We start from the raw sequence: 16,790 nt of genomic DNA on the forward strand, positions 1-16,790 counted from the left end.
CTACATGAAACACAATCAGGATTTCGCCCCCTACATAGCACTGAAACAGTACTAATTACTTTCCTAGCCAAATTCAAGCAGGAAATAGCAACAGGCAAAAGCATACTTCTCCTCCAATTCGACATGTCCAGTGCATTTGACAAGGTAAACCATAAAATACTAATAAGACTCCTAGATTACTTCAGGATTGGCGGAAACATACTTAAATGGATCAAGGGCCTCCTAACTACTAGAGCATATCAAGTGAAATCAAGTTCAAATATATCATAACCGTGGAAAGCAGACTGTGGAGTACCTCAAGGAAAATGTTCCACTCAATGTGGAAACTCAAACGCCTGAAACCATTCTTCCTGGGGGAAATATTTCGCAACCTGATACAATCAATGGTACTAAGCCATGCATATTACTACAATGGAATTTATGCGGGATGTAAAGAACAAATCATAAAGAAACTTCAGACTGCCCAAAACACGGCAGCCCAGACTTATATTTGGAAAAATGCGATTTGACAGCGCCAAACCTCTCCAAGAAAAACTACACTGGCTCCCAATCAAAGAACGTATTGCTTTCAAAATCTGCACCCTAATTCGTAAAATTATCTACGGTGAAGCCCCGGGATACATGACAGACCTCATAGACCTACCAACCAGAAACACAACAGGATCAACACAATCACACCTAAATCTCCACTACCCAAGCTGTATAGGACTCAAATACAAATCATCTTATGCATCCAGCTTTTCCTACATAAGCACACAACTATGGAACGCATTACCAACAGCCATAAAAACAACATATGACCACCTAAACTTCCGGAAATCACTAAAAACTAACCTGTTCAAAAAGGCATACCCTATCAACCCAACTTAAAAGCATGAACCCTACAACACAACACAACGAAACCAAAGCTCGCAATGGACATAAAATAACTCTTCCTCTCTACGATTTCCTAACGCGTCTGTCACACATGAACCTTATTCTACCACTTTGTATTTGTTCATACTGGAATTGGTGAATGCTTTACGGTACTATGTAAGCCAAATTGAGCCTGCAAATAGGTGGGAAAATGTGGGATACAAATGTAATAAATAAAATAAATAAATAAAAGTAATAGAATCTATGTACTAGAAAGGAAAACCATTCCCACATCCCTACAATACTGCACACAAACGGTACTCTCTGTCTTCATGTCCACCTCAATGACATCACCTGTACCAATGTAATGTCCCACACACACACAATCAGTGTTGTGTGTCTCTCCTATTTGATTTCTAAATGAATTTGTGTTGTGAAGACAAGAAGGGCCATCCCATGACTCCTGGTGTACAAACATATCTTGCAGAAGATATGGCATATGTTAAGAAGCGTGCAACAGTGCCTCAGGGCTCGACATAAGTATTATAAACAGGGCACCTGTAGTCATTTGTAAATGTATTTATTTAATAATGCAAATTTCATGTATAATATCAGTTTCCATGTAGCTAATAGGCAAATAGTAAGTCATAACACCTCTGTCCCATATCAAGTCCTCAGGTTGCAGCTACCCTCCCATGAGTGTGGCTGCAACTTCCAACTAACCTCCTCTGAGATGAATGAGATGACATGCAAAGGAATGGGTGACATTGCAACAGACATGGCAGGGAAGGGTGCCTCACTTCTGTATCCCCCTTTCTGGGGTGGATACTGGTTCATGGTATTAGTGGATGTCATAGCATGATTTTAAAGTAATAAAAAGAAATAGTGCTTCCCCTCCCCTCCCCCAACAAAACAAAACTGGTCAGCCAACCATAATCACAAATCATAATGCAAACATGCTGCTGACCAATGAGTGTGGTCTGCCAACACATCCTGTGTACTCTGTGTCAGACCAGCTTCCAGGGTTCCCTGTCATGTCATCACATGCATCTCACACCCCATGGGTATAGCCCAGGGCTCACCACACCTTTCCCCATCCTCCGCCCCAGGCCAGCCAGCACTATGCAAGTCATGTTGGATGTGCTGATCTCAAAGACAATCCTTTTACATACACAGGGCGGCAGCAGCAGGAGGAGGAGGAGGTGGCGGCAGTGGCCACAGCACCAGTGGCGCAGGAGGAGGAGGTGGAGGCAGAGGAGGAGGCCACAGCACTAGTGGCACAGGAGGAGAAGGCTGAGCAGCAGGAGGAGGAGGACCAATGGGCAGATATGCCTCCTCTGGATGGGGAGGAGGAGGAGCACCCACCAGCCCCTGCAACACCACCAGCCCCAGCAACAACAACAACACCACCAGCAGCACCTATAGACAACAGTGCCGCGGTTCTGCAACTCCTGCAGCAACTGGTTGCTGTAGTCAACCCCATAGCTGTCTTATGCTGCTGTTGATAGAGTTAATAAGAAGGCTATTGGAGGGACAGAAGAGGGGTGAATGATGTTGGGAAAACAAATTTGTATATAGTTTGTTTATATAATACAAATTTACACTTTTTGCACCTACCAGGGTCTGTGTGTGTACTTTGTGCAATACATATGTGGTATTATCAAATGCTGGGGTTGATGTGAGATGAGTCAGCAATCTGGGTTGCATGACAGGTGAACTGTGACAGAGAAACTTTGGTACATATGTGTCATAAGTGTGGCCATACAGAAGGCCACCTGTTCCTTTCAAACTGCACGGCTGTATGGTAAGGGGAGGGGGAGGCTGGGTGGGCATTTCTGTTGAGGAACAGAAATGCCCATTCAGCCTCTCCCCCCTTACCATACAGCCCCACAGCACAGAGTTGTGTAAATAATAGGTATGTTGTCTAGCACTAGTGATCTGCCAAGTACAAACTTGCAGATAACTATAGGTAGCGCCTAGACGATGTTTGCTCTCTGATCACCAGACAACCTTACCCACAACCAAACCACATTGGTGAGGGCCAGGAAGGAGCTACAAACAACTGGGTCATCTTTTCACAATGAATGTATCAGCAATGGTATAGTGCTGAGGAGAAAAGGGAAAACAATGGTAAAAGCATTAGATGGATGTTTACTTCATCACAATTGCAATAGAATACATCAGGTACAGAAGGGCACAGGCTAGGGGAATTATATAGGCACCAGGCTGTAGCCACCTGCAGGTAATTTAGAATAGAAATTATAACCAGAACCACTCTCCCTCACCATGAATTAAGGGCTCAAGTATGTGGTAGGGACGCACCTGTGGCCATCTAGAAAATGGTTTGCATGATAGAATTTAGAAATGTTGTTGTTCCATAACTATGGAGGATTGTAGGACTGAAACAGGCTCGGAAATCAGGAGACGAAAGACAAATTTGGTTCCAAAGGCAGGACAGCTTTATTGCTAGCAATTGAACAGCACTGAGTAATCTCGGGATACTGCTCCCCGAGCGTCACCTGACACCCGTTCTTATACACTCTTATCAGTAGTCATGCGCAGTTACAGACAGAGGATCTTACACAGAACCCAGGAAACGAAACTTATCTTTGGCTTTGCACACAACCCTCTATTCCCAACACTGGCCTCTAGTCTATTCACAGTTATTTGGCATTGCATATACCATATAAGGCAATATACTGATAAGCAGTACAAGTTCCAGCTGGTTTCTGCAAAATCTAACTTCTAGTATAAACTGCAGCGAAACAGTAACTTATTTCAGTGTTCCAGCACATTTACACAATACAGCCTCTATGCAGGGATCACGAGACTGGGCTGGCAGAGCCAGCTGCCCTAAATTGCTGACTACTACAATTTGTTATCTAGCTGCTGGTTAACAAATACATGCTACTAGTAAAAGTCTAAACTGCACAGGTTCTAGTCTTAGTCTAGGCTTATTATATGTAAGGCACAAAAGGTCCAGAGCATCAGTAAAGTATGGCTAAAAAGACCAAAAGCAGAGTTAGAGTCCATAAGTATAAGTCCATCAGTAGGCACAAAACATGAGGTTGTTCTGGTGGTCAGTAGTATTCATAGTATTCGAGTAGTATCCGGCGTTCCACCCCTTCATTCCCCCCTTTTGATACTTGAACATCCATCTGGTGGAAAGTATCACTTCCATGAACCCTGAAAAAGGAAAGAAAGGACAAGGATAGTTAGAGAGGGAGGCAACAAGCGAGCCCTAAGCCCTTGCGCAGCCGTTGGTTGCTTCGCCGGGGTTGAGACGGAGGGCCCCTAGTGGAATCCCCCCCCCTTTGTATCCGGTCTTATGCTGACACAAGGGTACTGGCCCCTTAAGTGACTCAGGAGGTGAAAGGTGCACGTCAGCCACAAGGTGCTTCATCGTCAGCTTCATCAGACTGGGGAATGGGGGAGTACATCTGGAGAGCCATAAGTTGGGCAGCAGCACGGCGGTCAGCGATGCTTTCCATGGTGGAGCGGAGACACCTGAAAACTAAGGGGAGAGACAAGGGTATTAATAAGCAGGACAACAAGAACAGGCCCCCCCTGACGAGGATACTCTTGAGGCTCCCAGAGGTCGGTAGCCAGTTGGTTAAAGAGGGATCGGTTAGCTCTCTCCACTATTCCACTGCTCTGGGGTCTCCATGCACAATGTAACTTCCAATCGAGGCCCAGTCTCGTACTGAGCTGTTGTGTAACTTCGCTGGCGAATGCAGGACCGTTGTCGGAGTTTATCTGTCTGGGAAGGCCGTATCTCAGCAGGAGGTGATGGATCAATAAGGAAGTGACTTCTTTCGCCATCGGCCATCCTCTTGCCACGTTGTCCATGCCCTTGGAGAGGTATGCTACAGGGCGTTGCCAGGTGCCGACCAGTTGGGTGAGGACTCCAAGTGCCAATCCCTTCTTTTCGTCGATGAACAAGTGGAACGGCTTAGTCACATCTGGCAGTCCGAGCGCTGGTGGGGCCGCAAGGGCATCCTTGAGGTCCTGAAGGGCTGTCAGTTCGCTTTTCTCCCACCGGAGATCTTGGCCCTCGAGTTCAGGTCCTTTCAGTTTGGCATACAAACTGTGGGTCAGGATAGCAAAATTGATGATCCAAATGCGGCAATATCCAGCGGCTCCGAGGAGTGCCCGCAGTTCCTTCTTATTTGCAGGAGTGGGTTGGTTGCGGATAGCTTGGGTTCGGGGGGGTACCGAGCCTTCGGGTTCCTTCTCGTAGGCGAAAACCCAGGTATTCGACTTCGATCTCGCATATCTGGGCCTTCTTGCGGCTGGCCCGGTACCCCTGAGCTTTCAGGGTTTTCAAGAGGTAGAGGGTGGCATCAGCACATTCCGTGTACGTTTCACGGGCCACCAACAGGTCGTCCACGTATTGAACGACCGGCCCATATTCGTCCTGATACGTCTTCAGGTCCTGGGCGAGTTGGTCGCCGAAGAGGGTGGGGGAGTTCTTGAATCCCTGGGGGAGTCGGGTCCAGGTAAACTGCTGCTTATTACCAGTCTGTAAGTCTTCCCACGTGAAGGCAAACAATTTCTGGCTGTCGGCGGCAAGGGGGATGGAGAAGAAGGCGTCCTTCAGATCAATGACACTATACCACTTGCTCTGGGCTGGCACTTGGGCTAAAATGGAGTAAGGGTTCGGTACGAGAGCAACTATGTCGGCCACCTGGTTGTTGACCTTCCTTAAGTCTTGGACAGGCCTGTACTCGGGGGTTCCTGACTTCTGGTAAATTTCAAGACTCCCTGTTGGGGGAGTTTCCGTAAATGCGGGGGTTTCTTCAGGGAAATGGATGAAGAGTAGGTTCAGGAGGATAGGGTTCTTGACAGGCTTTCTTGGCTGCCTCGTCCGCACGTCGGTTGCCCCGGGCTATGGAATCTGTCTTCCCTGTGTGGGCCCTACAGTGCATCACAGCGACTTTTCTTGGCTTCCACACAGCTTCAAGCAGGTGACAGATTTCAGGGGCATTTGCAGCCCGCTGTCAAGAACCTTCAGGCGAACACTACACAATCAACAGGTCACCAACGTACTGGACAACCGGTCCATATTTGATCTGGCACATCATCAGATCTCTGGCGGGTTGCTATGTCGAGCTGCATAGGGTATACTGTGTGTGTGGGACTGGATGAACTTTAGGATCTTGTGTTTGCAACATGAGACAATACATGCGATCTTGAAACAATATCATACAGGAAACAATCAGTGGCTTCAGAGGCGTTAGTGATGATGCCTATACCAAGTAAGCAAAAAGAAATCATTACAATTGAGAATGTATAGCAATATTCCTATATGGACCACCAGTTCAAATGCTGGCCTAGAGTTTAGCAGTCTATCTAACAAAATGAGTTCAACCAACATCCCCTTCCAGCATTGGTGCAACCGTAACAGAGTTGTTTTGGGATATAAAGGTTACAATTCTAGAAAGTTCATTGCAGTAATAGGCAACAACCCTGAGAACAGAGGAGAATGCGGTGGCCAGGTCTGTTTCAGGAATGGTGGACAGCAGGCCTTAACACAGACTGGTGCCATCAGTGATCACAGTCAAATGATGTCACGTCCTGCCTGCCAACTAAGGTGAGAGGACAATTTGATGAACCTGAAAAACAAGAAAGAGGACTCCAAACGATAAATCAATTAATCAGAACAGGGCCTCTATGTAGGCCTCAGGGCATAAATGATAATAATTCACTCAATATCTGGCCAAACCCTTAACAAAATGCCATTAGCTTACTTCTATACTCAAATTTCATGCTTCTTTTGATAGGTAATACAGAATAAAATGAATTGCTATTCTGTGGCCTATCCCCACACAGTATAGTCCTGTTGAAACACTCCCACATATATCCACTTCCACAACCCTTCTATCTAACTTACAAGTGTACTTTCATAGCACATAATCATGTACTCCTGCCATGTGGTTATTCACACTATTCACACAACTTGCACATTGGCAGTATATCTTTTACAAGCTTCAAACATCTCAGTAACCTTTCAATGACTGGGAACTTGCTTCCATCTTCTTCACAATGTGATTCCCTATGATTTAAAACTTACATTTAGATCTTTATCATGGTACACCTCACCTCTCTGGACAACCTGGTTTAAGCGTCCAGCTAAAATCATGAGACATATGATTTATGGAGAAAAGTTAGAACAAGGATGATGTCAGCACGTAGGCAGGTGCCTAGAAATGTTCTATAGCAGCACAAAGCATTCTCATTCAAGGTACATTAACAACTTCTTAATCTGAACATTCAGCTAAATTCCTTTACCCTGGAGGGGGCAATATCTCTGGAGTCACAATTGCCCAAGGTAAAGTAACACAGATATATTTATCACAAGCATGATGAATTAAACACATTAAGTAGACAAACGGTTCTTTGCATAAATCACATTATTAAAACAAAAGTCTGAAATTGTGAGTCTTATCTGTCTGCCCTAGTCTAGACCGCAAGCTCATCTGGGCAGGGACTGTCTTCTTTTTTTTTTTTTTTTTTTTTTTCCTTTCTTTCTTTCCCAAAGCAACTTGTGCATGTAATACACACAAAGATCAGCAGAGGGAGCAAGTCATCAATAGAAGAAAGAAGAGTGACGTCATAAGCAAACAACTGAACACTGAAAATCCACATGAAACCTTATCTCTCTGAAATCTCAATTACCTGGGGTACAGAACATACACGTGGGATATTTCACCAGACAAACATTTATTGTACAAATCCTACTGATGTAGGTACAGAGAATAGGCAAGAAATAGTCTGCAAGTCTCATGAATAACTTAGGAATTTGCATCCCTCCTCTGCAGTGGAGGAAAACAAACTTAGTGCAATACAATTAAGCAGCTGTGATTTGCACTGCCTACGAGACTCATAAGGTTTGCATAAAAGGCAACTGCTCATGGCTACAGGCAGCTGATATGTCCCTGAAGAAAAGCACAAACTGGACCTTCTTTTTTTTTTTTTTTTCTCAAATGCAGGGTTTGTTTAAACTGAATGTAAACAAGCTGCCACAAGCTCTCTCGGTAACTTTGACATAAGCTACAAATCTGAGTTTTAAAATCCAATGTTTTAGCTTTTGGGGTGTGGGATACCTTCTGTGGTTTTCTTTACATTCTTTAGGGACTATGGTCAGTAAATGAACACGATACCATAAATCTCACAGTAAATTACAACAGATGCACCGTGCTTTGAACCCAAGTGCAGCATGGAGCTATAAGAATACAAATATTAAATCTAATGTAATAAAAGAGAAACAAAGTGAGGCAACCCAGGCAGTTGCCTAGAAGGGCACTGGGATAGCACAAAATCCTGTTATACAAGGTATATAAAATTTGTAATAACTACACAATCCAAAACTCAGCTAAATAATTCCTATTTATTTATTTATTTATTTATTTTAAACCTCAGAAAATGCCGTCATGCACCTTTCAGTAAATCACAAAGTTGAAAGTTAACATAGCGTGACAAAAACAGCTGGAGGAAAATCAAGGCTGCATTCCTGAAGGGAGGCTCCATATTTAACCTCCGTAATACTATACCCATAAGACTTAAAGAAAAGCATGAATTGTCATACCCTTTTAACAACCAGATTCAAGAAAGACAAACAATATTATCCCCAGCAACGAAATCCTGGCGCTGCCCATACAAAGCTTGCACCGTCTGCTGTAGAATACATAGTTCTCCTGTTTCAGAGAAACAAAATCTTATCTCTCTATGTAAAAGGCAACACGTCAAAACGTCATGACGTCGAGGGCGGAGCTATAACACTCGAGGGCCGAAATGCGAGGCAAACGCGAACCCCAAACAAGTAACGCAAGTAGCTCCGAGGGACGGAGGGAGGGGGCCCCTTGCTAGCGTCCGTTTCATTGCACTCAGAAACGGGCATTTTTTTTTTTCTAGTATCTTATAATAACTTCTAACATGATGCAACGGTTAAGTTCAAAGGCTCATATCACTCTGTTAACATGCACCCGGAGTAATTATTTCCTCGAGCCCACTCCCACCACCGGCTGTGGTCTTATGAGTGGGTCCCAAACCCTGGACTGCTTTTACGCTATAGCAGCCTAAGACAACAAAAAACCTGCACTCCTCAGCTGCTGAACAGTTTATCTGGTTCTCAAGCACGTTATCTAAACACATTCCATTCTACAGCTCATGCAGCTCGTGTACACAAGGTCATGGAATCTGCAGTTCAGAGAAGCCTGAGAGTCTACATTTTCATATGCCACAAGAAACCCTCCCATTCGCCGTTCGGTTTCGTCGTCGGAGCCTAGTGAGTTTCAGGACCTAGTCCGTATTACCAATAGTCCGTATTAGTCACTGGCTAAAAGAGGGTGATCACGCCTCTTCTTTGGTCCTTACTGGGCCGGTCACTACGTAGAGTATACTCGCCTGTCCGCCGGGGTCGCAGGCCGCGCCGTCGTACGCTTCTCCCTGAAATAGAAAAAGGTGTGTTGCCGGAACCTCACAGCCCCACTGCCAGCCAGCCAGTGTCGGCCAGTCCTCCGTCCGGGTGGACACTGAACTCAGTGGTGGCCACTTACCGCCCGGTTCGGAGGAGCTGACCTCCCTGGCACAACCGTGCAGTGGGGGAGGGGAAAGAATATAATCCATTTCCCTTTTGTACTCCTGGCTGGCTCGCCAATGAAACAGGCTCGGAAATCAGGAGACGAAAGACAAATTTGGTTCCAAAGGCAGGACAGCTTTATTGCTAGCAATTGAACAGCACTGAGTAATCTCGGGATACTGCTCCCCGAGCGTCACCTGACACCCGTTCTTATACACTCTTATCAGTAGTCATGCGCAGTTACAGACAGAGGATCTTACACAGAACCCAGGAAACGAAACTTATCTTTGGCTTTGCACACAACCCTCTATTCCCAACACTGGCCTCTAGTCTATTCACAGTTATTTGGCATTGCATATACCATATAAGGCAATATACTGATAAGCAGTACAAGTTCCAGCTGGTTTCTGCAAAATCTAACTTCTAGTATAAACTGCAGCGAAACAGTAACTTATTTCAGTGTTCCAGCACATTTACACAATACAGCCTCTATGCAGGGATCACGAGACTGGGCTGGCAGAGCCAGCTGCCCTAAATTGCTGACTACTACAATTTGTTATCTAGCTGCTGGTTAACAAATACATGCTACTAGTAAAAGTCTAAACTGCACAGGTTCTAGTCTTAGTCTAGGCTTATTATATGTAAGGCACAAAAGGTCCAGAGCATCAGTAAAGTATGGCTAAAAAGACCAAAAGCAGAGTTAGAGTCCATAAGTATAAGTCCATCAGTAGGCACAAAACATGAGGTTGTTCTGGTGGTCAGTAGTATTCATAGTATTCGAGTAGTATCCGGCGTTCCACCCCTTCAGGACTGTGATGAATACTGTGTCAGACATTCAGTGCATATATGCTTCCCCCCTCCCCACCCCCAACAACCTTGAGAATGGGTGGGAACTTCATAAAAGGGGACTGGGGTTCACCACATAAAGAAGGATGGAACCTAGCGGGGAGACACATGAGGTACAAAGCAGGAGAAAAACTATCAGCTGTGGATACCAGTGATCCTGGGGAAAATAGAGATAAGATTTGAATCCAGAGAACATACAGAGAATGGGGAGCCCATGACCTTGAGGGATGCACACATTCATTCTCAGGGCCTCTTCCCCTCCCCTACCCCCACCCCACAGGTAGCAACAACTGAGAACAAGACATCTGTACAATGAATTGGGTAGAAACAATCATGGCTCTCAGAGTCTAGTGTATTACAGTCCACAGCTGTCTCTTGCAATCCTCTTGACCAGCTGTCCTGCAAGATGCAGGAAGTATTTGTTTAGCACCTACATAGCAGAAAGGGAAGAGGTGGCTGAGAGATATGAGTTTACCTTGAACTTGTGGTGCAAGAATCTGTTGGCTCCAAGGGACCAGATGCTGCCTGCTTCAACAAAGGAGAGAGAGAATGGAGGGCAGTGAGGGAGCACATCACACACAGCATGCAGCTCCTGGAATGTAGAGAATGGAGAGTTGGTCAGATGTAGAAAATGCAGAGTATATGCTAAGCTACCAGCTAACACCTAGTCTGAAAGTTTTGGAAAGGAAAGGTACAAAGCCCACATACCAGTTATCTTTCAAGAATTGGCAAAAAAGTCCCCCCCAACCCCCCCCCCCCCCCCCAAAAAAAAAAAACAAATAGGTGTACAAAAGCATACAGTGGCAAAAACAAGGTTTACTATAACTGAAGCTAAAACACTTTGAAATACCACCCTATAAAAACCTATAAAGTGCAAGCACAGAGAAAGCCGTTTTAAAGAGGCGCCAATAAAGGCAATGCAAACTTCCAAATCGGAAGAGCAGCTGGGGACATTTATCATTTTCACCCATTATCAAAATTAGGGCATCCAAAACACAGAGCAGCTGGGGACGTCCATAGTTCCCCACCCATAATCAAAATGAGGACGCCCAAATCGCCAGAGCAGCCAGCTGGGGACGTATAGGGATTTTGTCAATAATTGAAATTAGGATGTCCATCTCAGGGATGCCCATCACGTTCTTACATGGGCGTCCCTGGGATAGTATTTAAGCGCCCTTCTCAGTATTTTTGAATCTTTGCATTGCTTTGTTACAATGGCACCAAAGCAGGCACCCACCCGCAAGAGTAATTTCAGTGACCCTGAAATTGAACTGCTGGTGCAGGAAATCCAGAGAAGGTATACACATCTTTTTGCTCCCACGGGCCATAGGCTGGCTGCTACAACAAAGCAGAGAGAATGGGAGGCAGTAAGGGACTGGGTCAACGCGGTCTTCCACTGTGGCAGGGATGTGGAAGACTGCAAGCGGAAGTGGCACCGGCTGAGGCGTGATGTCAGGAAGAAGGCTGGTGCCAACCCCCCAGCAGATGACACTAGTAACTTGACCCCCCCCCCCCCCTACAGCGCATCATTCATGGGCTCTTGCCCCAGGAGGGGATCCACGGCATTGGGTCCCTGGACACATCAGCACAGCCTGAGGGCTCAGGTAGTTTGACCATTAGGAAGCTGGGGTATCTGTTGTGCTACACTACACTCTGTTTTACACAAGTGGGGGACAATGTGGTGCTCCTAAGTACGGGAAGGGGTGAGAACACCACATGCAATACAAATCACTATTCATTACAGACCATGACACAGGGAGTAGCCAGGTGGAGGGGAGGAGGGTTTCCAGCTATGTGTGTGTAGGTTCACAGCTTTGGGGGCCTTCCCCACTCCCTCCTCTTTTCCCATCACCAAACTCTGCATATATTCTTCCCACACCTCTGTGCTGTAGCCACTGTGTCCTCTGCACTCCTTCCACTGTTCTATGTCTACCCACCTGCCTGTGTGGCTCTCTTGCACATCAATCTCTGAAGTACACTGTGCTCTGCATCTCCAGCTCTGTACCATGTACAATGACATCTGTGGATTGCCTGCCAATCCCATTCGTCACCATCTCTTTGCTGGGTCTTCGTGTGTGGGGCTATGTATATGAGTGCTGAAAAACAAAATTGAGTTATTTTGACCAACACACTTCCTCCCCTTTTGCTAGCAGGTGATGACAGCCAGTCAGAGGACGAAGCTGGCCCTAGCGGCCACCAGCCCCAGCACACTGAACAGTACATAAGTATTGCCATACTGGGACAGACCAAAGGTCCAGTTTCTCACAGTGGCCAATCCAGGTCACAAATATCTGGCAAGATCCCAAAAAAGTACAAAATATTTTATACTGCTTATCCCTGAAATAGTGGATTTTCCCCAAGTCCATTTAATAACGGTCTATGGACTTTTCCTTTAGGAACTGGCCAAACATTTTTTAAACTCCGCTAAGCTAACCGCCTTTACCTCATTCTCTGGCAACAAATTCCAGAGTTTAAGTACACGTTGAGTGAAGAAATATTTTCTCTGATTCGTTTTAAATTTACTACATTGTAGCTTGATCGCATGCCCCCTAGTCCTAGTATTTTTGGAAAGCGTAAACAGACGCTTCACATCTATCCGTTCAACTCCACTCATTATTTTATAGACCTCTATCATATCTCCCCTCAGCCTCCTTTTCTCCAAGTTGAAGAGCCCTAGCCACTTTAGCTTTTCCTCATAGGGAAGTCGTCCCATCCCCTTTATCATTTTTGTCGCCCTTCTCTGCACCTTTTCTAATTCCAGCACACAGAGCAGCAAACTAGTGGGCCTGGAGTTGTGCCTGCACAAGAACGCACGCAGGACCAGTCACATGGGGTGGAACCACAGGACCCAGCAGCAGCAGCAGCAGAGGCTCTCCTTCCACCACCCACAGCAGAGGCTCTTCCTCCACCACCCGCAGCAGAGGCTCTCCCTCCATCACCCGCAGCCTTTGCCAATGGTGGCACAGAAGAAGAAGATGCAGAAGGGGGGGCACATCCTCAGCAGAGGCCATCCAGCCAGAGGAGGCAGCTACTGTGCCTCACAACACAATTGCTGGGCCACAATGTGCACCTGGAAGATTACTGGCACCAGAAATTGGAGCTGCAACAAGAAGCGCTACAGTTGCAATGGGAAGCACTACAGGCCCAACGTGAAGTGGTACAGCAGCTCCAACGGCTGGAGCACAGCATCGAGAGCCTACGCCATGACCTGAAAGCACCTAGTACAGCCCTGATGCAACAACAAGTGGCGTCTACTTCCACCACTGCACAGCAACCACCCGCAAAGAAGAGGAGCTTGAGATCCTCAGCTCCCCCCGCCACTTGTCCAGCAGCCACCACACCAGCTCCCCTTCTGGGTCCAGTGCCCAGGTTGCAGGGCAAGCCACAGACCGCAAGGTAGCCAGACTTCCACAGGGCAGCCGAGGCAGCAGGCTGCCTTATGGACACAGAGAAGGACAATGGGAGCTCAACAGAGGAGGACTCTCAACAGAGTTCCCGTGCAGCACCAGCTGTAAAGGAACATGGTGGGAGGGGTAGGAGGGGACGGGGCCAAGGGAGGGGGTGGGGAAGTGATGGGACATGCTGGGAGGGGGAGGGGAGGAAGGAGTGTGAGGGTTGGAGGGGAATATGCACAAGAGCGGGTGATGGTGGTGGGAGGAGGGGTGGTGATGGTGGTGTGTAAGTAGTATGTGATAGAAATAAATGTCAACTTACTCTCACACAAAACTTGTCTCGATCAGTGTCTGGCTCTGACCCTGCTCTGCTCTGTGGGTGGGAGGTGGAGGGAGCTCCTCTTCCTCTTCATCTGGGGCTTGCTTCTGTGGTTGCTGTGGCTCTTCTGGGAGGGCCTGTCCTCTGTGCATTGCCAAATTATATAGCATACAGCAGGCCTGGAATATCTTTGCCACCTTTTGGGGGCTGTGGGATGTGGAGTGAGCTGGAGGGAAACAGTGCTGAGGGTTGCCCAGTAGAGGAGGTATAGTTTGGGCAGATCCATGCTACACTTACCTAGGAGCCATCCGCCGGTGATCTCCCCTCGGTCAAACCTGCAGAAGATTCCCAAGTGCTGCAATATATAGGTGTCATGGATGGAACCTGAGTATCAGGCACACACGTCTAGAATTTCCCCCTGGGCGTCACACACAACTTGCATATTGAGTGAGTGGAATGCTTCCCTGTTCCTATAAGTGGCCTCTTGTGCCCGGAGGGAGGGGTCTGAATGCGACATGTGTGCAGTCAATGGTGCCTATGACCGAGGGGAAGCGAGCTACGGCATAGAAGTCAGCTATGTTGTTCTGCAGGGCCTGGGGGGGGGGGGGGGGGGGGGGGGGAAGGTGATGTACTCAGATGTGTGGGTAAGGAAGACATCAAGGCAGTTAGAAATGGAAGCCTGGGTGAGACCCGTGTTCACAGATAGGACAGACTGGAAACTCCCAGTGCCCAGAAAAGATAGAGAAGCAGTGATCTTTAGGTGCACAGGGATAGGGTTGTTCCTACGGGTCCTGGGATGCAGGAGGGGTTGGAGCTGGTCACAAAGGTGCTGAATGGCAGCCCTATCAAACCAGTACCTAGTGAGACACTGCAGGTCAATGAGGTCTAGGAAACTGCTAGACCAAGGGGGGGGGGGCAGTGGGGCGGTCCGCCTCGGGTGCATGCTGCTGGGGGGGTGCCGCGCGCCTGTCGGCTCTTCGTTTTCATGCTCCCTTTGCCCCAGAACAGGTTACTTCCTGTTCCGGGGCAGAGGGAGCATGAAAACGAAGAGCCGGCAGGTGCACAGCACCCCCCCCCCCAGCGGCGTGCACCTGGGGGGGGTTCTTTCACCGGGGGATTGGGGGTTCTTTCGCTGGGGGGGGGGGCGTCGCGCTGTTCCGGGGGGGGCGGGGCGCATCGGCGATCCGCCCCGGGTGTCAGCCCCCCTAGGAACGCCACTGGGCCTGAAAACTCTGGGGCGTGAGTACCTCCTGTGGTGCCTCTCCTCTTCCTCCAACATGTAAACCACCTGCACATTTAGTGCCTCCATTTCCCCACACTACAGGTGCAATGCAGTGACACCAGTGCTCACCTCTCCCTACCAACCTGGTGAAACACAGCAGCAACAAACACAAGCTGATACTCACTCTCCCACCACTGACAAACAATGCAGTCACACACAGCAGAGCCACACTGCAAGCAATCTCTGACCCACTACAAACTCTCCTGCCACACCCTCTAGCCACTCACTCTCCAAGCAGCAAACCACAGTCTTCACAAACATGCTGCAGCAGTACACAGGACAAAGAGACAAACAGAGACAACAAACAGGTAAGGGAATGAAATATGAACTTGGGGACAGTGAATGGAGAGGGATGGGGAGATAGAGGAAGGAGTAGTGGTGTCTGGGTTTGGAGGCTAGAAGGGGTTGGGAAAGCTGAAAAGGTAAAACACAAATGAGGCAGGTGAGGGTGAAAACGTTCCGACTAGGGGACACAGACAAAGGTAACAGGTGCTCAACAAACAACGATTCAGCTTTCTCTCCCAACAACGATCTCGCCACTCTCCAAGTCCACAAAATCGCTAATGGGTCTAGAGACGACTTCCCCATTACCCTGGTAGCTTTTATTTCAGGTCTAACTAAGGACGCCCATGTTCCTGCCCATGCGAAACCATTTCGCTAGCCGTTATACATTGGAGAAGCCCATCTCGTAACGTCACCCATAACACGTCCCTAACACGCCCCCTGTGGGGACAACCATAGATGGGTGTCCTCGCGCTGAGGACGTCTTTACGGCCCTGTTTCTATTATTGGATTTGGATGACCTTCTTTCACAGGGATGCCCATGTGCCTTTTGTGTTGGTTTTTGGATGCCTTTCTCTTTTGAAAATGAGTTCTCATTCTTGCAAAACTGAAAGCAGTATTTACAATAATGGTTCATACTTTTTGTGCCTCTCTTGAAAGGCAGTAAGGTCATACTTAGCGCCAAAGCAATCTCTATTGTATTTCCTTGATCTGACATTAATGCAAGACTATTGCTTTACTATAACGTGACATATTCTTATTGAATGGCACATTGTACATACTTCCGGATACAAATGGTCCTTTCCAACACTTTTTAGTTCTTGCAAATGAGCTACTGTAGTTCCACCGAGTTCCTGATGAATATTAAACAATCCAGTTTTTTTTTTACTCTGCTTCCATTAGCTCCCTGATCCTACGGAAGATAGGTTTGATTGTTTGGGGTCCCCCCCCCCACTAGTAAAAAGAGAACCGTTATTAGCAAGGCATGCGAGTTTAACTAGATAAAAAATTAGACTTTGAGAAAGTCAAAGCAGCTAAAGAGGAAAACAGGTTGAACATTTAGAGAAAAGTGTTCTCGAGTTTCACCACTGAGCCATGAAATGAAAACGTAACAGCTGATGTACTAGAGAAGGAGTGAGAGGCAGCGGCAGAAACCAGGCGAACCAAGGTTAAGTGGGGGATGGGAGAGAGCACAACAAACTTGGAGTAATGACTGAATCAAAAATAGAAAAC

Source organism: Microcaecilia unicolor, chromosome 9, assembly GCF_901765095.1.
Source record: "Microcaecilia unicolor chromosome 9, aMicUni1.1, whole genome shotgun sequence".
NCBI lineage: Eukaryota > Metazoa > Chordata > Amphibia > Gymnophiona > Siphonopidae > Microcaecilia > Microcaecilia unicolor.